General features: G+C 57.3%; 1 protein-coding gene across 1 annotated transcript in view; it reads left to right on the forward strand.

Annotated features, from left to right (window-relative positions):
• The first annotated feature begins 2,272 nt into the window (after positions 1-2,272).
• The window catches only part of PRKCD (protein kinase C delta), a 28,724-nt gene continuing 14,092 nt past the window's right edge, over positions 2,273-16,904 (forward strand). The window contains exon 1 of the mRNA XM_074313095.1: positions 2,273-2,667. The gene's annotated coding sequence lies outside the window, so the exon portion shown is untranslated. The remainder of the gene's footprint in view (positions 2,668-16,904) is intronic.

Genomic DNA, 16,904 nt, shown 5'->3' on the forward strand with positions numbered 1-16,904 from the left:
CCACAGTGTGATTCTGGAGGGAAGCCCACCTGCATCCCTCCTCTGCTCTCATCATAGTGTGGGCTCTGTAATCCTGAGGGCCAGGAAAGTGCTACCTGGTGTCTAATTTAAATCGTTCTTGCTCCTGTAACACCAGCCCCACTGTAAAGCAGTGGTTCTGAACAAGGGGTGATTTTTGGCGCCGAGGGGTATTTGGCAGTATCTGGAGACATTTTTACCTGTCACAACTTGAGGATGTGCTACTGGCATCTAGTGCAGAGGCCAAGGATGCAGCTAAACATCCTACGATGCACAGGACGGTTCCCACAACATACAGTTATCTGGCCCGAAAGTCAGTAATGCTGAGATTGAGAACTCCTGAACTAAAACACGGGTTTTGGAGCCAGTTGGAATTCTGCCTTTGCCATTTACTAGCTGTGTAACCTTCACCAAGGGGCTTTATCTCTCTTTGAAAGACTCAATTTGCCCATCACCAAAAGTGGCACTCACTAATAGTGGCCCTCATCTTAAAGGGTCTCGAGGACCAAACAGATTCACACATTCAGTATCCAGCAAAGGGCCTGGCACCAGGGAAGCTCCGTCAGTAATAGCCATTATTCTTACTTTCCATTTTCCAAGGTGAACCTAAGGTGTGGGAATAAAAGTCTGGTGGCAGAACCTGGAGCTCCCCATAGGTCAGCCCTCCCCTTCAGTGGTCTCTGGCACTGGGTCAGCCTATTGTTGATGTTGTGGGAGAGGCTGGGTTGGCCACTGGATCTAGAGGGAGGAGCCAGAAAGGAAACTTGATCCCAGGTGGGCAAAAGTCACCCAGAGTCACCTTGACTCACCTTTTTCTCCAGCCCAAGCCCTGGGAAGTCATGGGATGGGGCGGGGAGACCAGGACACAAAACACGCTAATGAATACACAGGAATACAGTTCCTTAGCTCAGGGAAGTGCCATGGATTCACAGCTGGGCTCAGGGAGAGTAGCATTTGAGTGATCACAACCCAGACAGGTAGAGATATGGGGGTGGGTGGGAAATGGCATCTTGGCCCAGGGAACAGCATGTTCAAAGGTCTGGTTGTGAGGTAAGGCACAATGCCTATTTCCCAAATGACAGTCCAGTGTGGTGAGAGCAGTCCAGCTTGGTGGAAAGAGCCCACCTAGGTCCTCCCTCCCAGGTGTAGGGCACCAGGGCCCCCCTCTCTCTGTGGTGGGAAGAGTCATTGCAGTTTTTCTCTTTACAGTCCAGACACTTCCCTTTGCCTCCGCCTGCACACACTTTAAAAAGAATTTCAGGATCCACCTCTCCCACGGTTCTCAACATCCCCATCCCCCATTCACACAACCCTGTAAGGGACCCATCTTACCCAACCCAGGGTCTTCCCACCTAAACAATGCGACAGCCCTTCTGCCCCATCCAGCCCCCTCCTTTCTCCTGCCCCTCTGCCCTATGATCCCCCCAGGAGCCCAATCCGTTGTAATAGCTGCCACCACCTGCTCCTTGAGAAGACTAAAGTCAGCTCAGTCCTCCTCAGGATTGCCCCACCCCCACCCCGATTTTCATCCCTTACTCTTCAGCTGGGAAGAGCAGTCTGGACTCTCCTCATCCCCTCTAGCGGTTTCCGCAGGAGGCCTGAGACCCGAAACCCTCTTCTATGCCTCGGAAAGTGGCATTTCTTTGGAGTACAAAGCCAGCGGCTTGATTTTCTGAGTTTTGGAGGCAGAGCGAATGGACTCCCTGGACCCCACTCCGTCTCCAGACTTCAGCCCAGGGAATACTCAGTGAATGAATGAATACACGAACGAATGAATGAGTTATGCCTGACAGCCAAGTTCCAAGTCTGGAAAGGAAGCTTAGGCGCCTGCCAGGGGCGATGGAGAGCTCTGGAAAGCCCGGCCGGGAGAGCGGACCACTGGGGGGTCGGGGTAGGGATCGCTCTCAGAAGCGTCTGACCAGCAGCAGACCAGCTAGAGCCTCCCGCCCTGGAGTCTTCCCAGCTCGTCTAGGGGCAGGGCCGGGACCAGCCGGCCTGGCGGCGGGCACCGAGCCCCGCCGCGTCTGCACTCCAGTCAACAGGAAGAGAAAGAGAGAGGCCTGGCGTGACTGGCCAGCAGGCTGGTGGGGAGTCCCGGGCGTGGGCGCCGGGATCTGGGGAACCCCCGCGGGCGCCTCCCGGCTTGCGTGTTTCGGGGTGGGGGCGGAGGTAACGCCCCCTCCGTCGGGCCTCAGCGTCCTCTGTAAAATGCGGCCCCCTCTAAGGGCTGGTACGTGAGCTGATGGGGGACGGGGGTCGAGGTGTGAGAGGAGGGCAGAGAGGCCCAGACACTGAGTGACTCGAGCAGAGGCAGAGATGCTGGACTCCGGCTCCCAGCGCGCGGAGGCGGGGCCTTCGAGGGGCAGGCCCTGATCCGGGGGCGGGCCGGGGCCGGCACCTGGGTGAGGTCGCCCCGCCCCGCCCCCTTGCACTTCCGTGTGCAGCGGCGCGGGAGGCGGCGGCCCTGGGATCCCGGAGCGACCCCCGGCACCCGCCGGTCGCGCTGAGGCGGGGACGGTACTTCACCCGCCGCCGGGCCCGTCCGGGTCTGGCCCCACCAAGACCCACGTCTGAGCGCACGCCCAGGAGCCGCGCCGGGAACCGGACCCCAGCTGCCGCGACCCCTGGCGCCTGGCCCTGCGCCTGGAGGTGAGTGAGGGCCGGGTCCAAACGTGGGATCCGAGCTACCCCGAGGGCGCGCTGCCCCTCCCTTCCCCCTCCCCTCTCTGGTTCCCGTTTCCGAAACTGAGAAACTGATCCGCCGCCAGCGAAAGTGTCGCCGCGCCCCGGGACCCGCCGGTGCCTCCGTACCCCCGTCTGTCTGTCCCTCGGTTCAACGGTAGGGGCCGAGGCCCTCTTGTCCGTCTGCTTCCAGCCCCTCTACCCGCCTGTGTCCCCATCTCCTTCGAAAGTCCACCCGTCCCTCCCGAATCTCTGGGGCCCTCTGTCCGTCCATCTGTCCCCACCCCCTCCCCCCGTCCGCCTCTCCCTGATCTCTGTCAGTCCTTCACCCTTCGCTTGCCCCTTCGCCCCACCCCCATCCCCCGCCGCCCCCTAGATCTCGTCCTCCGGGAGCCGCGCCCCCGGCCAGCGCTCGCCGCCCCTAGCCTGTCCCGCCACCTCTCCTTTTCTACAGCGCGGCCCAAACCAGGCGGTCCGCCGGGCCTCGCCTCCCGGCCCTGGATCCCAGCCCCGCCCGCGCGGTGCCTCCTCCTCGCTCTATCTCCTTTCAGTCTCTGTGTCTCTCGGTCTGTCTCTCCATCTGTCTCCCGGCTGGGCGTGGCTCGTCTCCATCACCCTCCCCTTCCCGTCTCGCCCTTTAGCTCCTTTGAGCCCCCTACCCTGGTGGCCTGTTCAAGGACTTGTGTGCCCCAGACCCCTCCGCAATCCAGACACCACGCCTTTGGGGCCCCAGACCGGTGAGGGGAGACGGTGGAGGAAAGCGGGGTGAAGAAGGAGGTGGGCACCTTCAGAAGTGCCCCACTTTCCCACCTCCCCCACTGAGTCCCCCACTTAAACCTGATCAGAAGGATTTGCTGTGAGTGGAGGGTTGACCCCCTTCTCCTCTGGCCCCTGCCCTGTATGTATGGATCCTGTCTTCGTGAGCTGAGTTGCTTGTATGTCTAAGCGTGTAGGTATGTTGTGTGTCTGTGTCGGCTTGGGTGTCCTTTGTCATTGTGTTTGGAGCTTGCCCCTGTGAGTCCTTTTTCCTTTTTCTCATGTGTGATTTGCCTCTATGTTTGTGTGTGTGTGTGTGTGTGTGTGTGTGTGTGTGTGTATCTGTTTGGGTGTTCTGAAGCTCTGTGTGCCCTTTGCAACTATGTGTGTACATCCCTGTGTGTTTGGAGGGTCCTATGTTGCACTGGGTGTGTTGTGGTGACCCACTGGCCCATGAGTATATTCAAGCTGTTAATTGTGGGAGCCCCTGGTATTAGGGTTCTAGCCCACCAGGTTCACGTGTGTGTCTTTATCAGTGTGTGTGTGTGTGTGTGTGTGCGCGCGCACGCACGCACATGCACACACACTCACATGTTCTTCCTCTCCCTCTGCTACTGAGCCGCTGTGATCAGGCTGACCAAGTCACCAAGAGAGGGGACTGTTCCATCAGGTTTCCTTGTTCCTGCTGTGAACTGAGTTGGGGTGTGGTGGACAGGCCAGCAGAGGGCAGCTGTGAAGAGAGTGAGTGTGAGTGTGTGTGTGTGTGTGTGTGTGTGTGTGTGTGTGTGTGATGTGGAGGTGTTAGGACAGCTATACCTGGCTGTAGGGTGTTGTAAGGGATCTGGTGTGTGACAGGACTGGGGCAGGGGGCGAGACGTGGTGTGGGCCTGTGACTGGTGGGACACTCACAGTCTGACTGTATGAAACTGTGAGTGTGTGCTACGGGAGTAACTGTGCTTGTGGGGAACTGAGAGTGCTTGGGCGTGGGTGTCAGGAGCAAGAGGGGATGAAACAAGGTGTGTGGTGCCTGTGCCCTGGGGTGACAGTGCTGGGAGGAAAGGTGAGAGCCCCAGTGTGTGGGTGTGCACGCATCATGCTCTAGCCCTGCCCTGGCTCCTGGGGAATGTGGGGAGACCTTCATTTCTCACCTTCCTCTACCCCCCAAGTTGCCAGGCACCAGAGGACAAGTCTTGGGGTTTGTAGTGTTGTGACCAAGACCTTGGACTCTGAACCCAGAGAAGACCTGGGCTTAAAAGAGCAAGAGACCAGAGCTAGGCCTCTCTAAATCTCTTGCCTTATCTGCAGAATGGAGAGAGTTGATGACTAGAGGTCCTGTGTCAAAGGTTCTTTAGCACAGCCTTAGCCCATAGTGAGAGCTCAGCACATGCTAAGTCTTATTTGGTGACCACCTCCCCCCCAACTGTATGGTCCCTATTCTCCTGGGAGCTGGGGCTAATAAAAGCCCAGATAGTCCCCCAACCCAGTTTCCTCCCGGGGAATCTGTCTGTTGTCTGCCTCCCATCCCTTTGACCAGGCTGCTTGTGGGAGGGAAGACGACTGACAGAAACCCTCCCAGCATCCAGCCCTGTTCATCCCACATGACACCCCTCCCCCCAGTCTCAGCAGCAGTGGTGGGGAGAGCGGTGAGGGGTGATTTGGAGCTGTGACTGCAGGGCACTGACACCGTTTAGCTGGCACAGCTAATTGGAGTTTAAATTAAAATTAGAAGTAACTTAAAGTACAGACAAAAAGATAAAGCCTGAGGATGTCTTGGTCCCCAGGGAATGGTGATGGGAATCTTCAGCTGGAGGAGGGGCTCACATCTGAAGAGGGGCATGTTTTGTGGAGGCCTGGCATGCAGAAAAAGTGCTCAGGTCTTTCAACCAGGACACCCAGGGCACCTTGCTGCCTTTGCTATTCCTTCCTTCCAGGAGCTCCGTGGGCCTCAGTTTCTTTTAGCTGTATAATGGGCACAACAGTAATGTGAGAATCACTTCTACTAGAAGATGCAAAACAAGGAACAAAAAAGTATCACTATTCACTTGGCACTCCCAGTAGGAATCCAGCACAGGAACTGGCATGTCACATTATTGGAGCCTGGAAACCACCTGGGAAGGTGTATTCTCCCCATTTTAAGATGAGACAAACTTGAGGAATTGCCCCAGGCCACAAGGCAATGGTACCTGATTGCACCCTAGGTCTCCTAAGCCCACAGGACAATCTTTTGTAGACAGGAGGATTAGGAATAGCTTTCTTCTGTGTCTGTAGCTTGGAAGGGTTCTGAGGGCTGAGACAGTATTCCAGCCCCTAGCATGGAGTGGATCTATAGCCAGTGCCCTGGAAAAGCTGGGCCCAACACCCCATTTCACAGAAGAGAAAGCCAAGTTCAAAGACGCCTAAGGTCAGTCAGATGAGGCTGAGCCCGGCCTGTGTAAGTCATGCTGGGGCTGAATGATGAGGAGAGCCTGTTTGGTGATGCCTCCTGCTCAGCTGTTTTCTCTTGTTCCTGCAGATCTGTTGGGAACTGACTCAGGTGAGGGTTGCAGGTCTATTTCCTCTGGTGATTGTTATGTGGTGGCGGTGGCAGCAGGAGCCAGGACTAAAGGCAAGGGGGAGCCAGGAGCCCCGAGTAAAACTAGGTCCTCTTAGACAGATGGCCAGTGGACAGGGTAGACTTCCTCTCTGGGCTCCTCCCCTTCCATCCTGGGACTCAGTTGTGGGTGGGGACAGTGCACCGACTCCTCCATCTAGGCATGGGGCCTGGGTGCCCAGAGAGGGGTGCAGTTTGTCCTGAGTATGAGTGCGTCCTGCCTGGAACTGGCATCTGGCCCAGGAAAAACTTTGGCCTTGGAGCTTAGAAGCCTGGGGCCCACCAGTGGTTTTGGGCGAGGAGTGGTGACACTTTGCTGGTCAGAGAGAGAAGGTGGTGTGTGAGCCAAAGGTTGAGAGTGGATATCTCAGCTTTTCAGGTTTCTGTTCTCTGCCTCAGGCTATCCTCATCATCACACAGGGAAACTGAGGTTTGTGCTGGGCCCTACAGTGGGTTGGATACCGAGCTAGGAATGCAACGAAATCTTCCAGCTCTTGGCATTACTGAGCTCCCTTACAGACCCCCGTTCCCCCATTTCCCCAGCCTCTCTGGAGCCAGAGGAGGGACTCTAAATCCCCCTCCCCAGCCCCCAGATTCAGGGTGAACTGGGCTGAGTCCCTAAGGAATGTTGGGGAAGGCTAGTCTCTGAGGCCCCTCATAAAGCTAGAAATTCCTTCCTTTGGGGCCAGCCTTTCCTCCTCCAGCCCCCATTGCGATGAACGCAGCCTGGGGTTACCCATTGCATGTCCAGAGCCCAGTGAGCAGGATTCAGGGGGGATGGCAGGGGATGCTGAGGGTCTTTGGGACCAGATAGAGACAGCGGGGAGGGATGGCAAAGGTCTTTTCTCCAGGAGTCCTCCCTGATCAACTCCCGACTTGCAGCCCTTACTGACTTTCAAGCATCTACAGGTCTTGGGGGTGATTAGACAAGTGGGCCTAATTGGGGCAGAGGGGTGCAGGAAGGCAAGGCCCTCACTCCTAGGGTGAGGGTGAGAGTTGGGGATGAACAAACGCAGGGTATCCATTGGGTCTTCTGTTATTCAATCTCCCGCAAATCTGGTGGGGAGGAGATGATGTGCCCTTGGCTGGCTGAGGTCAGGGGCCCATCCCCTCCCAGCACTGAGCCGCATTCCCTAAGAGGTTCCATTAATTAGCCTTGGAGCCAGCCCCCTTTCAGTTCTCAAGCGTCACCTACTTGGCCGCATAGACATATATACTGTGCTCTCACGGGGATACAGAAACTGAGGCAACACTCGGCACCCATGGTCACAGACCCGTGAGTGTGTACACATGCTCATGTGCACACACCTACACAGGTGTTCGTATGCACTCACCCACAGGCACGCCCAAACATGCACGTAGGTGCTCACCAGTCATCCTTGTACTCAGACGCCTGCCCACATACACCACACTCTGCCCACTTTGGGTCAGGAAGGGGGCCGTCCTTGGTCAGGGTCACAGCCCAGCCTGTGTCTGGCACTGAGAGTGAGGTTTGAGGTGTAGCTGTGACCACAGGTGCTCAAGGGGGCTGGGCCACACTGGGAGGTGGGCTCTGCCCAGGCACTCACTGGCTAGCCTGCCCACCTGGCCTTGGCCCCCAGGATGACCAGGGCTTGGCTTTGAAATGGGGAGCATGGGTGGGGGGAGGGGCCATGTCAGCTGTGCTGGCACCGGTTATGGCTGCTGCCACAGAGAAGGAAGTGGGCTGCCTGTGGTCATGGGCCAAGGTGCTCCCAGGCGAGTGGGGATCCTGTCAGCTCTTCAGTCCCCACACAGTGTCTATGCCTGGTAGAAATGGTGTTGCTGGGCTCTGAGGACTGGAAGGCAGAAAGGGTACTTCTCCTGGGTCATCTGTGTACTTTCCAAGGCCTAGGCCCAGGGGAGAGGCCCGTCCATCCGAGGTGTTTCCGGAGGCTCACTTCCTCTGGGCTGCCCAGGAAGTGGTTTCAGAATGGGACTGACCAGCCCTCTGTCTGTGGCTTGCCCCGCCCTGGCCTTGCCTGTGAGGGGAGCAGTGTTTGGCCAGTGGATTAGGCCGACTGGCCAGGCCTGGATGGAGACTCAGGGAGAGGGTCTGAGGCCATGAAGTTCCCTCCCAGGCCCCACAATCCCTGCTCCTCCTTTGCTCCAGGCCTGTAAGCTAAGGCTTAGAGCATTAGCTCTGGCCGGCATGGCCCCTTGCATATGAGTGGCCATGGCTGGGCTGCATCTCTGGGATGAGGCAGCTCCAAGCCACTGTCTGAATGAACCTGGGCAAGTGGCTTTGAGGTCCAGTGCCTGTTTCCCCCTCTGACAAATGAGACAATGATAGCATCCACCTATATTGGGTTGTGCCAGAAACAACAGAAAATGTATGCAAAGTAGCTAGCACTGGGCCTGACACATTGTTAGTGTTTAAGGAGTAGCAACTGTAGTTATGTAAATCACTTAGCACCCGGCTCATGGTAACTGTTCAAAAAACAGCAAGTGGTACCGATGATGGGGTTATTATGTCTGATGGCCCCGGCATTGGCCCAGTGTCACAGGGCCAGATGGCTGCAGAGCCTGGCTGAGAAGCCAGGTCTCTGGTTCCCTCATCCCCCCTTGAGTCTCCCTCCACAGGCAATTTTGCAGGGTGGGGAGGGTTCCGTGGGTTCAATAGGTTCCATGTCCTCTGAGGAGAGGAGGTCCAGGGTGGAGCAGCTGTGCCCACTCAGCGCCCAGCCCCTTCCTGCTCTTCTCCCCCTCACTCCCTTTCAAAGGGAGAAAAATAGATCTCATGACAAATAGAAGGGAAAGGCAGTCTGCAGCTGCCTGCTGCCCCCTCAGGCCTCCCCCGAGCCCCTTCCCGTGCTCTGGCCCCCCACAGGACATTGGGCTTGGAGCAGCTGAGGCTGGTGATGAGGGGTGGATAGTGAGCCATCCTGCCAGCCTGCCTTACCCTTCAGACCCCTGGAGTCAGCCTTTGGGCTGGGGCTGATGAAGGCTGGAGGAGTGGTGGGAGCTAGAAATGCCCCCTACACACACATCTTTGACAAATGGCAGCTGATGGCAGGTACCTGCCTGTCCCAGGGACATGCAGAAGGTCAGTGAGGGTTGAGCTGAGCTTTGGCCTTTGCTATCCGGAGCCAAGAGGCTTGGAGCCTCGGGTGTTAGCATGGTAAAGATGGTGGGGTAGTTGGCAGGGGCCAGGAGGCTGAAGGGCTAGAGATTGGCAGGGGCCTGGGCCAAGAGGGTGAATAAGGGCATCCTGAAGGTTTAGGAGCAAGGCCTCTGCAGGCAGTAGACAGACTTGGGTTCAAATTCTTTCTGGACATTTACTGGCGGTGTACTCTTAAGCCAGGGACTGGACTGATTTGAGCCTCAGTTGCCTCATCTGTGAAATGGGCAGATCAGGGAGTGTCCATCTGAGACCTGAATAAGAAGAAGGAACCAGTGTGTATTTTGAGGAAGGGGCCCAGGAGATAGAACAGCAAGCGCAGAAGCTCCTAAGCAGGATGGGACTTGGTTGTTCAGGGAACTAAAAGGGGTCCTTGTGGCAAGGGCAGAGGAGTGAGGGAGGACAGTGGCTTGAGGAGGTCAGGGAGCTAATGGGAGCTGGTTGGGTGAGGCAGGCCAGGGAGAGGTGTCTGGGCTTATCAGGGCAAACAGGCAACACTGGGGGCTTGGGCAGGGAGTGATGAGATCTGCTTTATTGTTTTAAGAGTCCCACCTAGTCCTGGGGCAGAGGGACGCAGGGGCTGGAGCAGAGGATGGAGAGCAGTGAGCAGGCAGGTGCAGCGCTGGGGAAGATGACGGTGCCAGCAAGGGGGTAACAGACTGAAGAGAAGAGGGGACTTCAGGACAGACCACAGAGGCAGAAATGATAGTGTTGCTGGGTGGGGAGGAGGGGGGAGGACAAGGACCCCCAGTCTCTGGTCTGAACAACGGGGCAGGCACTGGTGCTGCTAGGAGATGGAGGCGCTGGACTGGGAGAACATCAGCTGGTCTGTTTTGGATGTGTTGGTGCACCTCTAGAGTGTGATGAGGTTGGGGAGGCAGGTGGGTTCCAGAGGGTCTGGGCTGAAAGTGACCTGAGAGTTCAAGGTAGCATGCACAGAGCAGAATGGAGAGGGTTCTGTGGGCCTTTGTTGGGAAGTTTGAGAGGCTCTGGGTACAGGTCCAGGATGGCTGTCCCTCGAAGGTTCCTGCCAAGGTGCCCAGGAGGGCAGGTTTGTGGTGGCTGAACTGCTGTTTTCACAACAGCCCCGGAAGCTTTGGATCATGTCTACGGCTGTGTTGGGTAAACAGGTGCAGTGGAGCAGCCAGTTGCCAAGGCCCGAGACCGGATCAGATGTCTGCTTGGTATGGGCTGTGGGTTCTGGGGGCGGGTGGGCGTGGCTGGAGACAGGAGGAAGATTGTAGGGTCTTCTAGTATCAGGGCTGGAGAAAGCTTAGACGTGTCTATTGTCAAGACGGGACTAGGCCCTGAGAAGGATAACGGCTGACCTGGAGTCTGCCGGTGGACTCAGGCTGTCTTTGCCCAGGCCTGTCTCTTCCCAGAGCAGCAGACCAGAGCAGGGCACTGCAGGGCTGAGTGGAAATGGGCAGTGGGGTGGATTGGGAGAGGGCCGGGTTATAAGGATGACAGTGGTGATAACGCTGATGGTGACAGCTGCCTCAGCGCCAGGAGCTGCACTCAGCACAACCTCCTCGGCAAGCAAGACCAGTCCCTTTTACATATGACGCTGCAGCACTGTGGCCAAGCTTGCAGGGCACGCAGGGAAGACGCGATCTGAGCTAGACCTGTCCAGCCCACACCTAGGCCCTCTCTCCAGTTCCTCTGTTCATTGCCTGCCGTGGGATGCACGCTACAGCCCTGCCTCTCCCCGGCTTTCTCCTGATCCCTGAAGTGAAGAGGCTTCATCTGGGCCCTTTCCCCTTGTGGGGATGGATGGATGGCAAAAGTGGCCTTAGGTGGCCATCTCACCTTTCCCCAAAGATGATTGTCCACCATCAGGAAAATCATGGGAACTCTAGGAGATGACCGCAGTGGGTGCACGGAGAGAAAGAAGAGCTGAGGAGCAGACGTGGGGCCCACCTCTGTGGGGGCTGTGGAGGAGCCGTTCCCACCCCCAGTCACATGCACAGGCCCTTGCACCCCTGGAGGCCAGATGGGCATGGCCGGTGTGAGAGCCAGAGGGTCCCTCTCCGCTTTTGAAGGGGGCTGCCCCACTGAGTTTGTGGCTTCGGGTGAACTGCTCCACCTCTCTGTGGCAGTTTCTGCCTAGTCAGTCTGGAGCTCCATGGAGGTCATGTGTGGGGAGCCTGACGTAGTTGTCCCACCCTCACAGGTGCCAGCCCTCTGCTTGTGTGTGCCAGGCCTGTGACTGCCACCTGTGACCCCCGGCCTCATCGTCAGCCTCCGTTGACTTCCCGTCAGGCAGGCGGGCAGAGGAGGCCTGCCCAGCTGTGAGCCTGACCTGGCTGCTCCTTCCCTGGCGCACTTTGGACTTTGCTCTGGGCCAGGAGGGACTTTTTCCACATCCCTCAGTTGGGAGGCATAGCCCGCCTGGCACTCAGATGCCCTTCCCTCCACCTCATCTCCCCAGCCCTTGTGCCTGAGGGTCTGCCGTAGACCCTCGTCAGGCGTGTGTGGGTTCTTCCTGGCTTGTGTGTGTGTATTTTGTGCCCATGTGTACATTATGTGCTGTGTCACTCTGTGTGTACATGGATCTCTGCTGGTGAATGCACAGGGGTGTTAATGTCCTCTGTGGTCTGCGTGGGCCTGTTGTGGGATGTCTGTCGACACGTGAGAGCCAGTGAATGAGGGGGTGTTTCTCAGTGTGGGTGTCACTGAGTTGTCATAGGAGTGTGTGTGTGCCTGTGGCCACAGCTGTCTGTGTGTGTGTCCCCAACTGCAAGCAGGGCTCCCCATGTGTAACTGTGGGTTGGTGGGTGTGCCGTGGGTGCACGTGTGTGGTTATTCTGGGAGAGGCCCTCACGTACCCCCCGGCCTCTCACAGAGGCCCCTTGTCCTCAGTCCTGCCATGAAGGGGCCTTTGTCTTTCCCTCAGGTACTCGGCTTCCTCTCTCTGGCTGAGCCAAGGGCTTCCCCAATCCTAGGGCTAACTGAGTGACTCGAGGCCTGTGCCTGGTGTGAGCTATGCCCCCAAGGAGGTCCTACTCCCCACACCTGCTGGCAGGGCTGGGTGTGAGCCGATGCCAGCCAGGGTCCCAAGTCTTGCTTCTCAGACCCTTCCAGACCCTCTGGCTGGGTGGGCCCATAACACCTCTGCTCATCCCTCAAACTGAAGCCCTCCTGGCCCCCCAGCCAACAGACTCTCCGGGCCTCAGCTCCTGTCACTCTTTTCCTTCTGCTCACTGCCTGAGCGAGTCATAGCCTCCTCTGCAATTACATATTTACGTGACTGCCCCCACCATACTGTGAGTTGCATGGGCTTGGGGTGTCTTGTCACTGTGAGGCCTGCTTGCTGGGCCTGAGGAGGTCTGGGGGTGACCTGGGGCTGGGCCGGGCGTTTGGAACCTGCAGCCCCCAACCTGTCATGTGCAGATGTCACATGCATGTGTTTCCTGGGAAGAGGGCCCAGGTCTTTCTTTGATTCCTAAGGTATTGTTACCCCTTTCACAATTGCGGAAGTTTTAATCATACTGCTCATCTCACCGCTGATTACCATCTGATTCCAGGGGTCTGGGCTGAACCAAGCAGTGGACATTTTGAATATCCCCTGGACAGTCAGGTGTGTGGCCAGGGCTGAGAAGGCTGAGCTAGAGGCAGACATGGCCCAGACAACAGGCCCAAGTCCTCAGCAGGAGCAGGACCCCAGACACCTGCACCGGGTACCTGAGGGAGGGCATGGGGTCGGGGAACAGCTGGCTTCCTGGCGAGTGGGGGAGGATCCCCCAGGTCTGACCTTTAGAACTGTATGGAAGGTACATAGGAATGGAGGAGGACAGTCTGGCTGAGGGAACTGCGTATGCAAAAACAGGGAGACTTACCAGAGGGTAAGGGGGGAGGGGGATGGGTGATGAGGGTAAGGGGGATCAAATATATGGTGATGGAAGGAGAACTGACTCTGGGTGGTGAACACACAATGGGATTTATAGATGATGTAATACAGAATTGTATACCTGAAATCTATGTAATTTTACTAACAATTGTCACCCCAATAAATTTAAAAAATAAATTATAAAAAAACAAAACAAAATAGGGAGACTTGAAAGTGGACATTTAGGAGTATTCACAGAATAGCCAAAGGTGAGAGTTGAGATGGAGCACAGGCCAGGGCCAGGCTGAGGCGTGGGCTTTCTCCAAGGGCTGTGGGAGCCCAGGAAGTTCCAAGCTGTGGGAAGAATGAATGGGGAGGGGCCAGGAGTGGTAACAGATGGGAGAGGTCCCTAGGGAAAGGGAAGATAGTCGAGGCAGTGGTTGGTGTGTGGGGGGGTGAGGGCGAGAAGGAGCTAGTTCTGGGGAGGAGCAGGTGTGGGGAGGGAGTTGCCCCCGTTCTGGGACATGACCATGACCTCAGACCACAGCTGCTGCTCCTCCCAGGACAGGGCTAGGGACGTGGTGGCTAGGCCCTGGTGGGGGCCCTGGGAGGGTCTTGCTAGCCCTTCCCTTCCCCTGCCTCCTGCTCTTCTTGCTGAGCCGATTTCCTGGGTTGTGAAACTCCTGTGGCCTCCTTAACTTGCTTCCGTCTGGGAAGGCTGCCTGGGGAGGCCAGCCTCCTAGCCAAGCTGCTACCCGCCTACCTGCCCAGCCCAGCAGCTTCCACCACACCCAGCCCCCTTGCCCTGTTGCAACTCTGCCAGGGACAGTCCTGCTTCCTCCTGCTCATCACACTCCCTGTCGATCTCCTTCCCTCCCACTGCCTGGGCCTCATGTGCCTCCTCCCTCCTTCACTCATCCTTCAAGGCCTATGTGGGCTGGACCTTGGCAGGGTCCAGGCAGGAGCTGCATCTCAAGGAGGGCCTGGGCCAACACCACCCCCACCCAGTCTTGACGGGGCCGGTGGTGCCTTCCATAGGCGGGCAGCCGGGGCTGCGCCAAGGTGTGTGAGGAGAGGGTTGCATGGGAGCAGCGTCCTCTGCTCCTCAGGGGTCTGTTTAAGGGAGCAGAAACCTGACCCACCAGAGGCCTCAGCTGATCTCTACTTACCCTTGCTTTCCTGGACCTCAGCCTGCCACCTCCTGATTTCGGGTACACTTTGTGAAGGAGCCTCCCACCACATTCCCGTACGCTCCAAGAGCCTGGCCACGGCCTTTCGTTTCAGGTCCCACTTTGCTCCTCTGTCCAGTGGGCATGCCCCTGTGGCCTGTGAGACAGAATCAAATGCCAGGGAAGTGCTGGAGTGGAGGCAACAGGCCGGCTCTGCAGACCAAGGGGCCCTCGTCGTCCTCACTTTCCCCCTCTGTACAAAAATATGGGCACATCAGTCTCTGAAAGGCTGAAATTTTGGCTTGCTGAGTTTTATTTTTCACCTTCAACAAAATTATTATCAAACTTAATGTGGTTGTAGAAAAATTAGAAAATGTATTCCTGTTCCTGGTGGTACCCTCCTCACGTCATGTTCCCCACCCTGCCTCCTTTGCTGGGACACACTCACGTGCACACATGTGGCTGTGCAACATGCATACTTGTCCTCTGTGTCCCAAGAGCTCCAACCAGTGCGGTCACGCTGATCAGCTCGAGGGCAGCCTTGCCCACTGCCCTGGACTGGCTGGGAACAGGTTGCCATCGCCCTGAGGAGATGACATGCCTGCTCTGTCCTGGCCCAGCACTACCTTTCCTTCCCTCTGGGCTGCTCATCTAGGGCAGGGTGGGGAGCAGGCCTAGTGGGCCCTCACCCCCTGGGGCTGGAATCCAGTGCGGCCAAGCCTTGCTCAGGTTTTGAGAACTGGAGGCTGGCCCAAGCGGCTGGGACAGGACGGAAGGCAGCAGCTCCTCGGTGTATAGAAGGGGTGTGGTCCTCAAGGGCAGGGCAGGGCCAGTCTAGACGCGTCAAGCACAGGGTACCGTCTCCTGGTGTCCTCACCTCCCTATTTGTCCTCAGGAGAGTGTCGTCTGTGCTGCTCCTGGCACACTTATTTCTACTTCTGCCCCCTCTTTCCCTTCATCTCTTCTTCCTGACATGGTGCACTGGAAAGTTTGTGGGCTGAAACGTCAGGCAGGCCTGGATTGAAATCCTTCCACCACCTACGGGCTGTGTGATCTTGGGCAAGTCACTTAGCCTTCCTGAGCCTGTTTCTTCATCAGTAAAATACTCATCTCCTGGACTTGCATAGGGATAAAGTATGTTAATGCCCTTACAAGGCTAGTCTGGTGTGTTGTTGGCATCAGAGAAGGATGGTCCTTCTTGTAAGTGGGGGCTCTGGGATTCACACCCAGACCTTTCGATTCCAAGTCCAGTGCTCTCTGCGTCATTGGGCTGCCTCCACTGTGTGCTCCAGAAGCAGGAGGACAGAGACTAGGAGCCCACAGCTGGCTGGGAAAGGCCTGGCTGGCCTCAGCCGGCTTCAAGGAGCTGGTCCCTACGGAGCCCTGTGTGGGGTCAAGTCCCTGCCACCCCTATGGTGATGGGGCTGAGACAGTGGCCTTCCTCTGGGGCCTGTGGGCCTGGGCCTATTTGCATGGGGCTATAAATAGTCGGCACACCTTGCTTTTCTGCCGTTTCTGTACCCTGTGGCCTTCCCACCGGTGTTCAGACCCTCTGCGACGTAGGTGGGTGACTGGTGCCACTGTGAAGGGCATACTCAGTGTGCAGGGGCCCAAAACCTCTCTCAGAGTCACACGGTGATGGGGGAAGATGCCAGCTCATGGTGTCTGTCTCCTTCCTGGGGTCCCAGCAGTGCAACTGGGGTGGAGGAGGTGGTAGAACCTGGCAGGACCCATGCTCTAGTTTTAGTCTTAGGAAGTTGGCACTAGGTGACCTAACCCTAGGGTTACTGCCAAGGAGCCCCAGGAGGTCTCCCTCCTTGTGGCACTGTGGCCTGGCAGTGCAGGTTTGGGGTCAGGGCCTGCTGTGGTTGTGGTTTTCCCTCCTGTGGCTTCTAGCTAACTGTGAACAGCAGCTGCTCTGAGTGACTGCAGAGAGCTGGAGGGTAGGCCTAATGGGCCGCCTGCCGGGCTGGGTTGTGCCTCACCCTTCTGGGGCTTCTCTCACACCCTCCACTCACCCCTCCTCCATGCAGCCCTGGGGCAGTCCCCATGCCACCTGGAGGCAGGGGAGGTCATAGCTGGGCCCCAAGGGGAGGCGGTGGGGAGGAGGAGCTGCCAGCAGGTGTTTGCCGTGCCCACAGCTTCAGGATGAGCAGCTCCGTGGGACTTGGTTCCCTATCTGAGAGGTGGGCCCAGTTATCAGGACTGTCATCCTGGGCTGATGGGAAGGTGGAATGGATGCTGTGGGGAATGTGAGTGTACTTCGGAAACTGGGAAGGAACGTGCAAAGGTGAGAGATGGGTGCTGCAAGCAAGAAGGGGTGATAGCATTAGAAAGAGCCCACCCCGGGGCCTGTGGGGTTGATGTTGGCTCTCGTCCCTACACAAGTTCTCATCATGACAACCCTACACCAAGGACCATTCCTCATCTGGAAGGTGGGAGGGTGGGGCTGAGACTCCGAGAGGCCAAGTGCCCTGCACAGAGTTGCACAGCCAAGGCAGCATTGGTATCAGGGTCTTGTACCCAGGCAGCTTGACCGTCATCATTTGGCCACCTGAGGCTGCCCTGACCCAGTCTCCCCTGGGAGCCAAGCCCCTGCGGCACAACTACTTCTCTTATCCCTGTCCACCTGCCCATTCAACCCTCATCCTCTGAGACACTCAGAAAGCCTGTCATTTCCCCACCTGGAGATCTCGAGGTTATCTTGTCAGGAAGCATGGG

Source organism: Rhinolophus sinicus, linkage group LG10, assembly GCF_036562045.2.
Source record: "Rhinolophus sinicus isolate RSC01 linkage group LG10, ASM3656204v1, whole genome shotgun sequence".
Classification (NCBI taxonomy): Eukaryota; Metazoa; Chordata; class Mammalia; order Chiroptera; family Rhinolophidae; genus Rhinolophus; species Rhinolophus sinicus.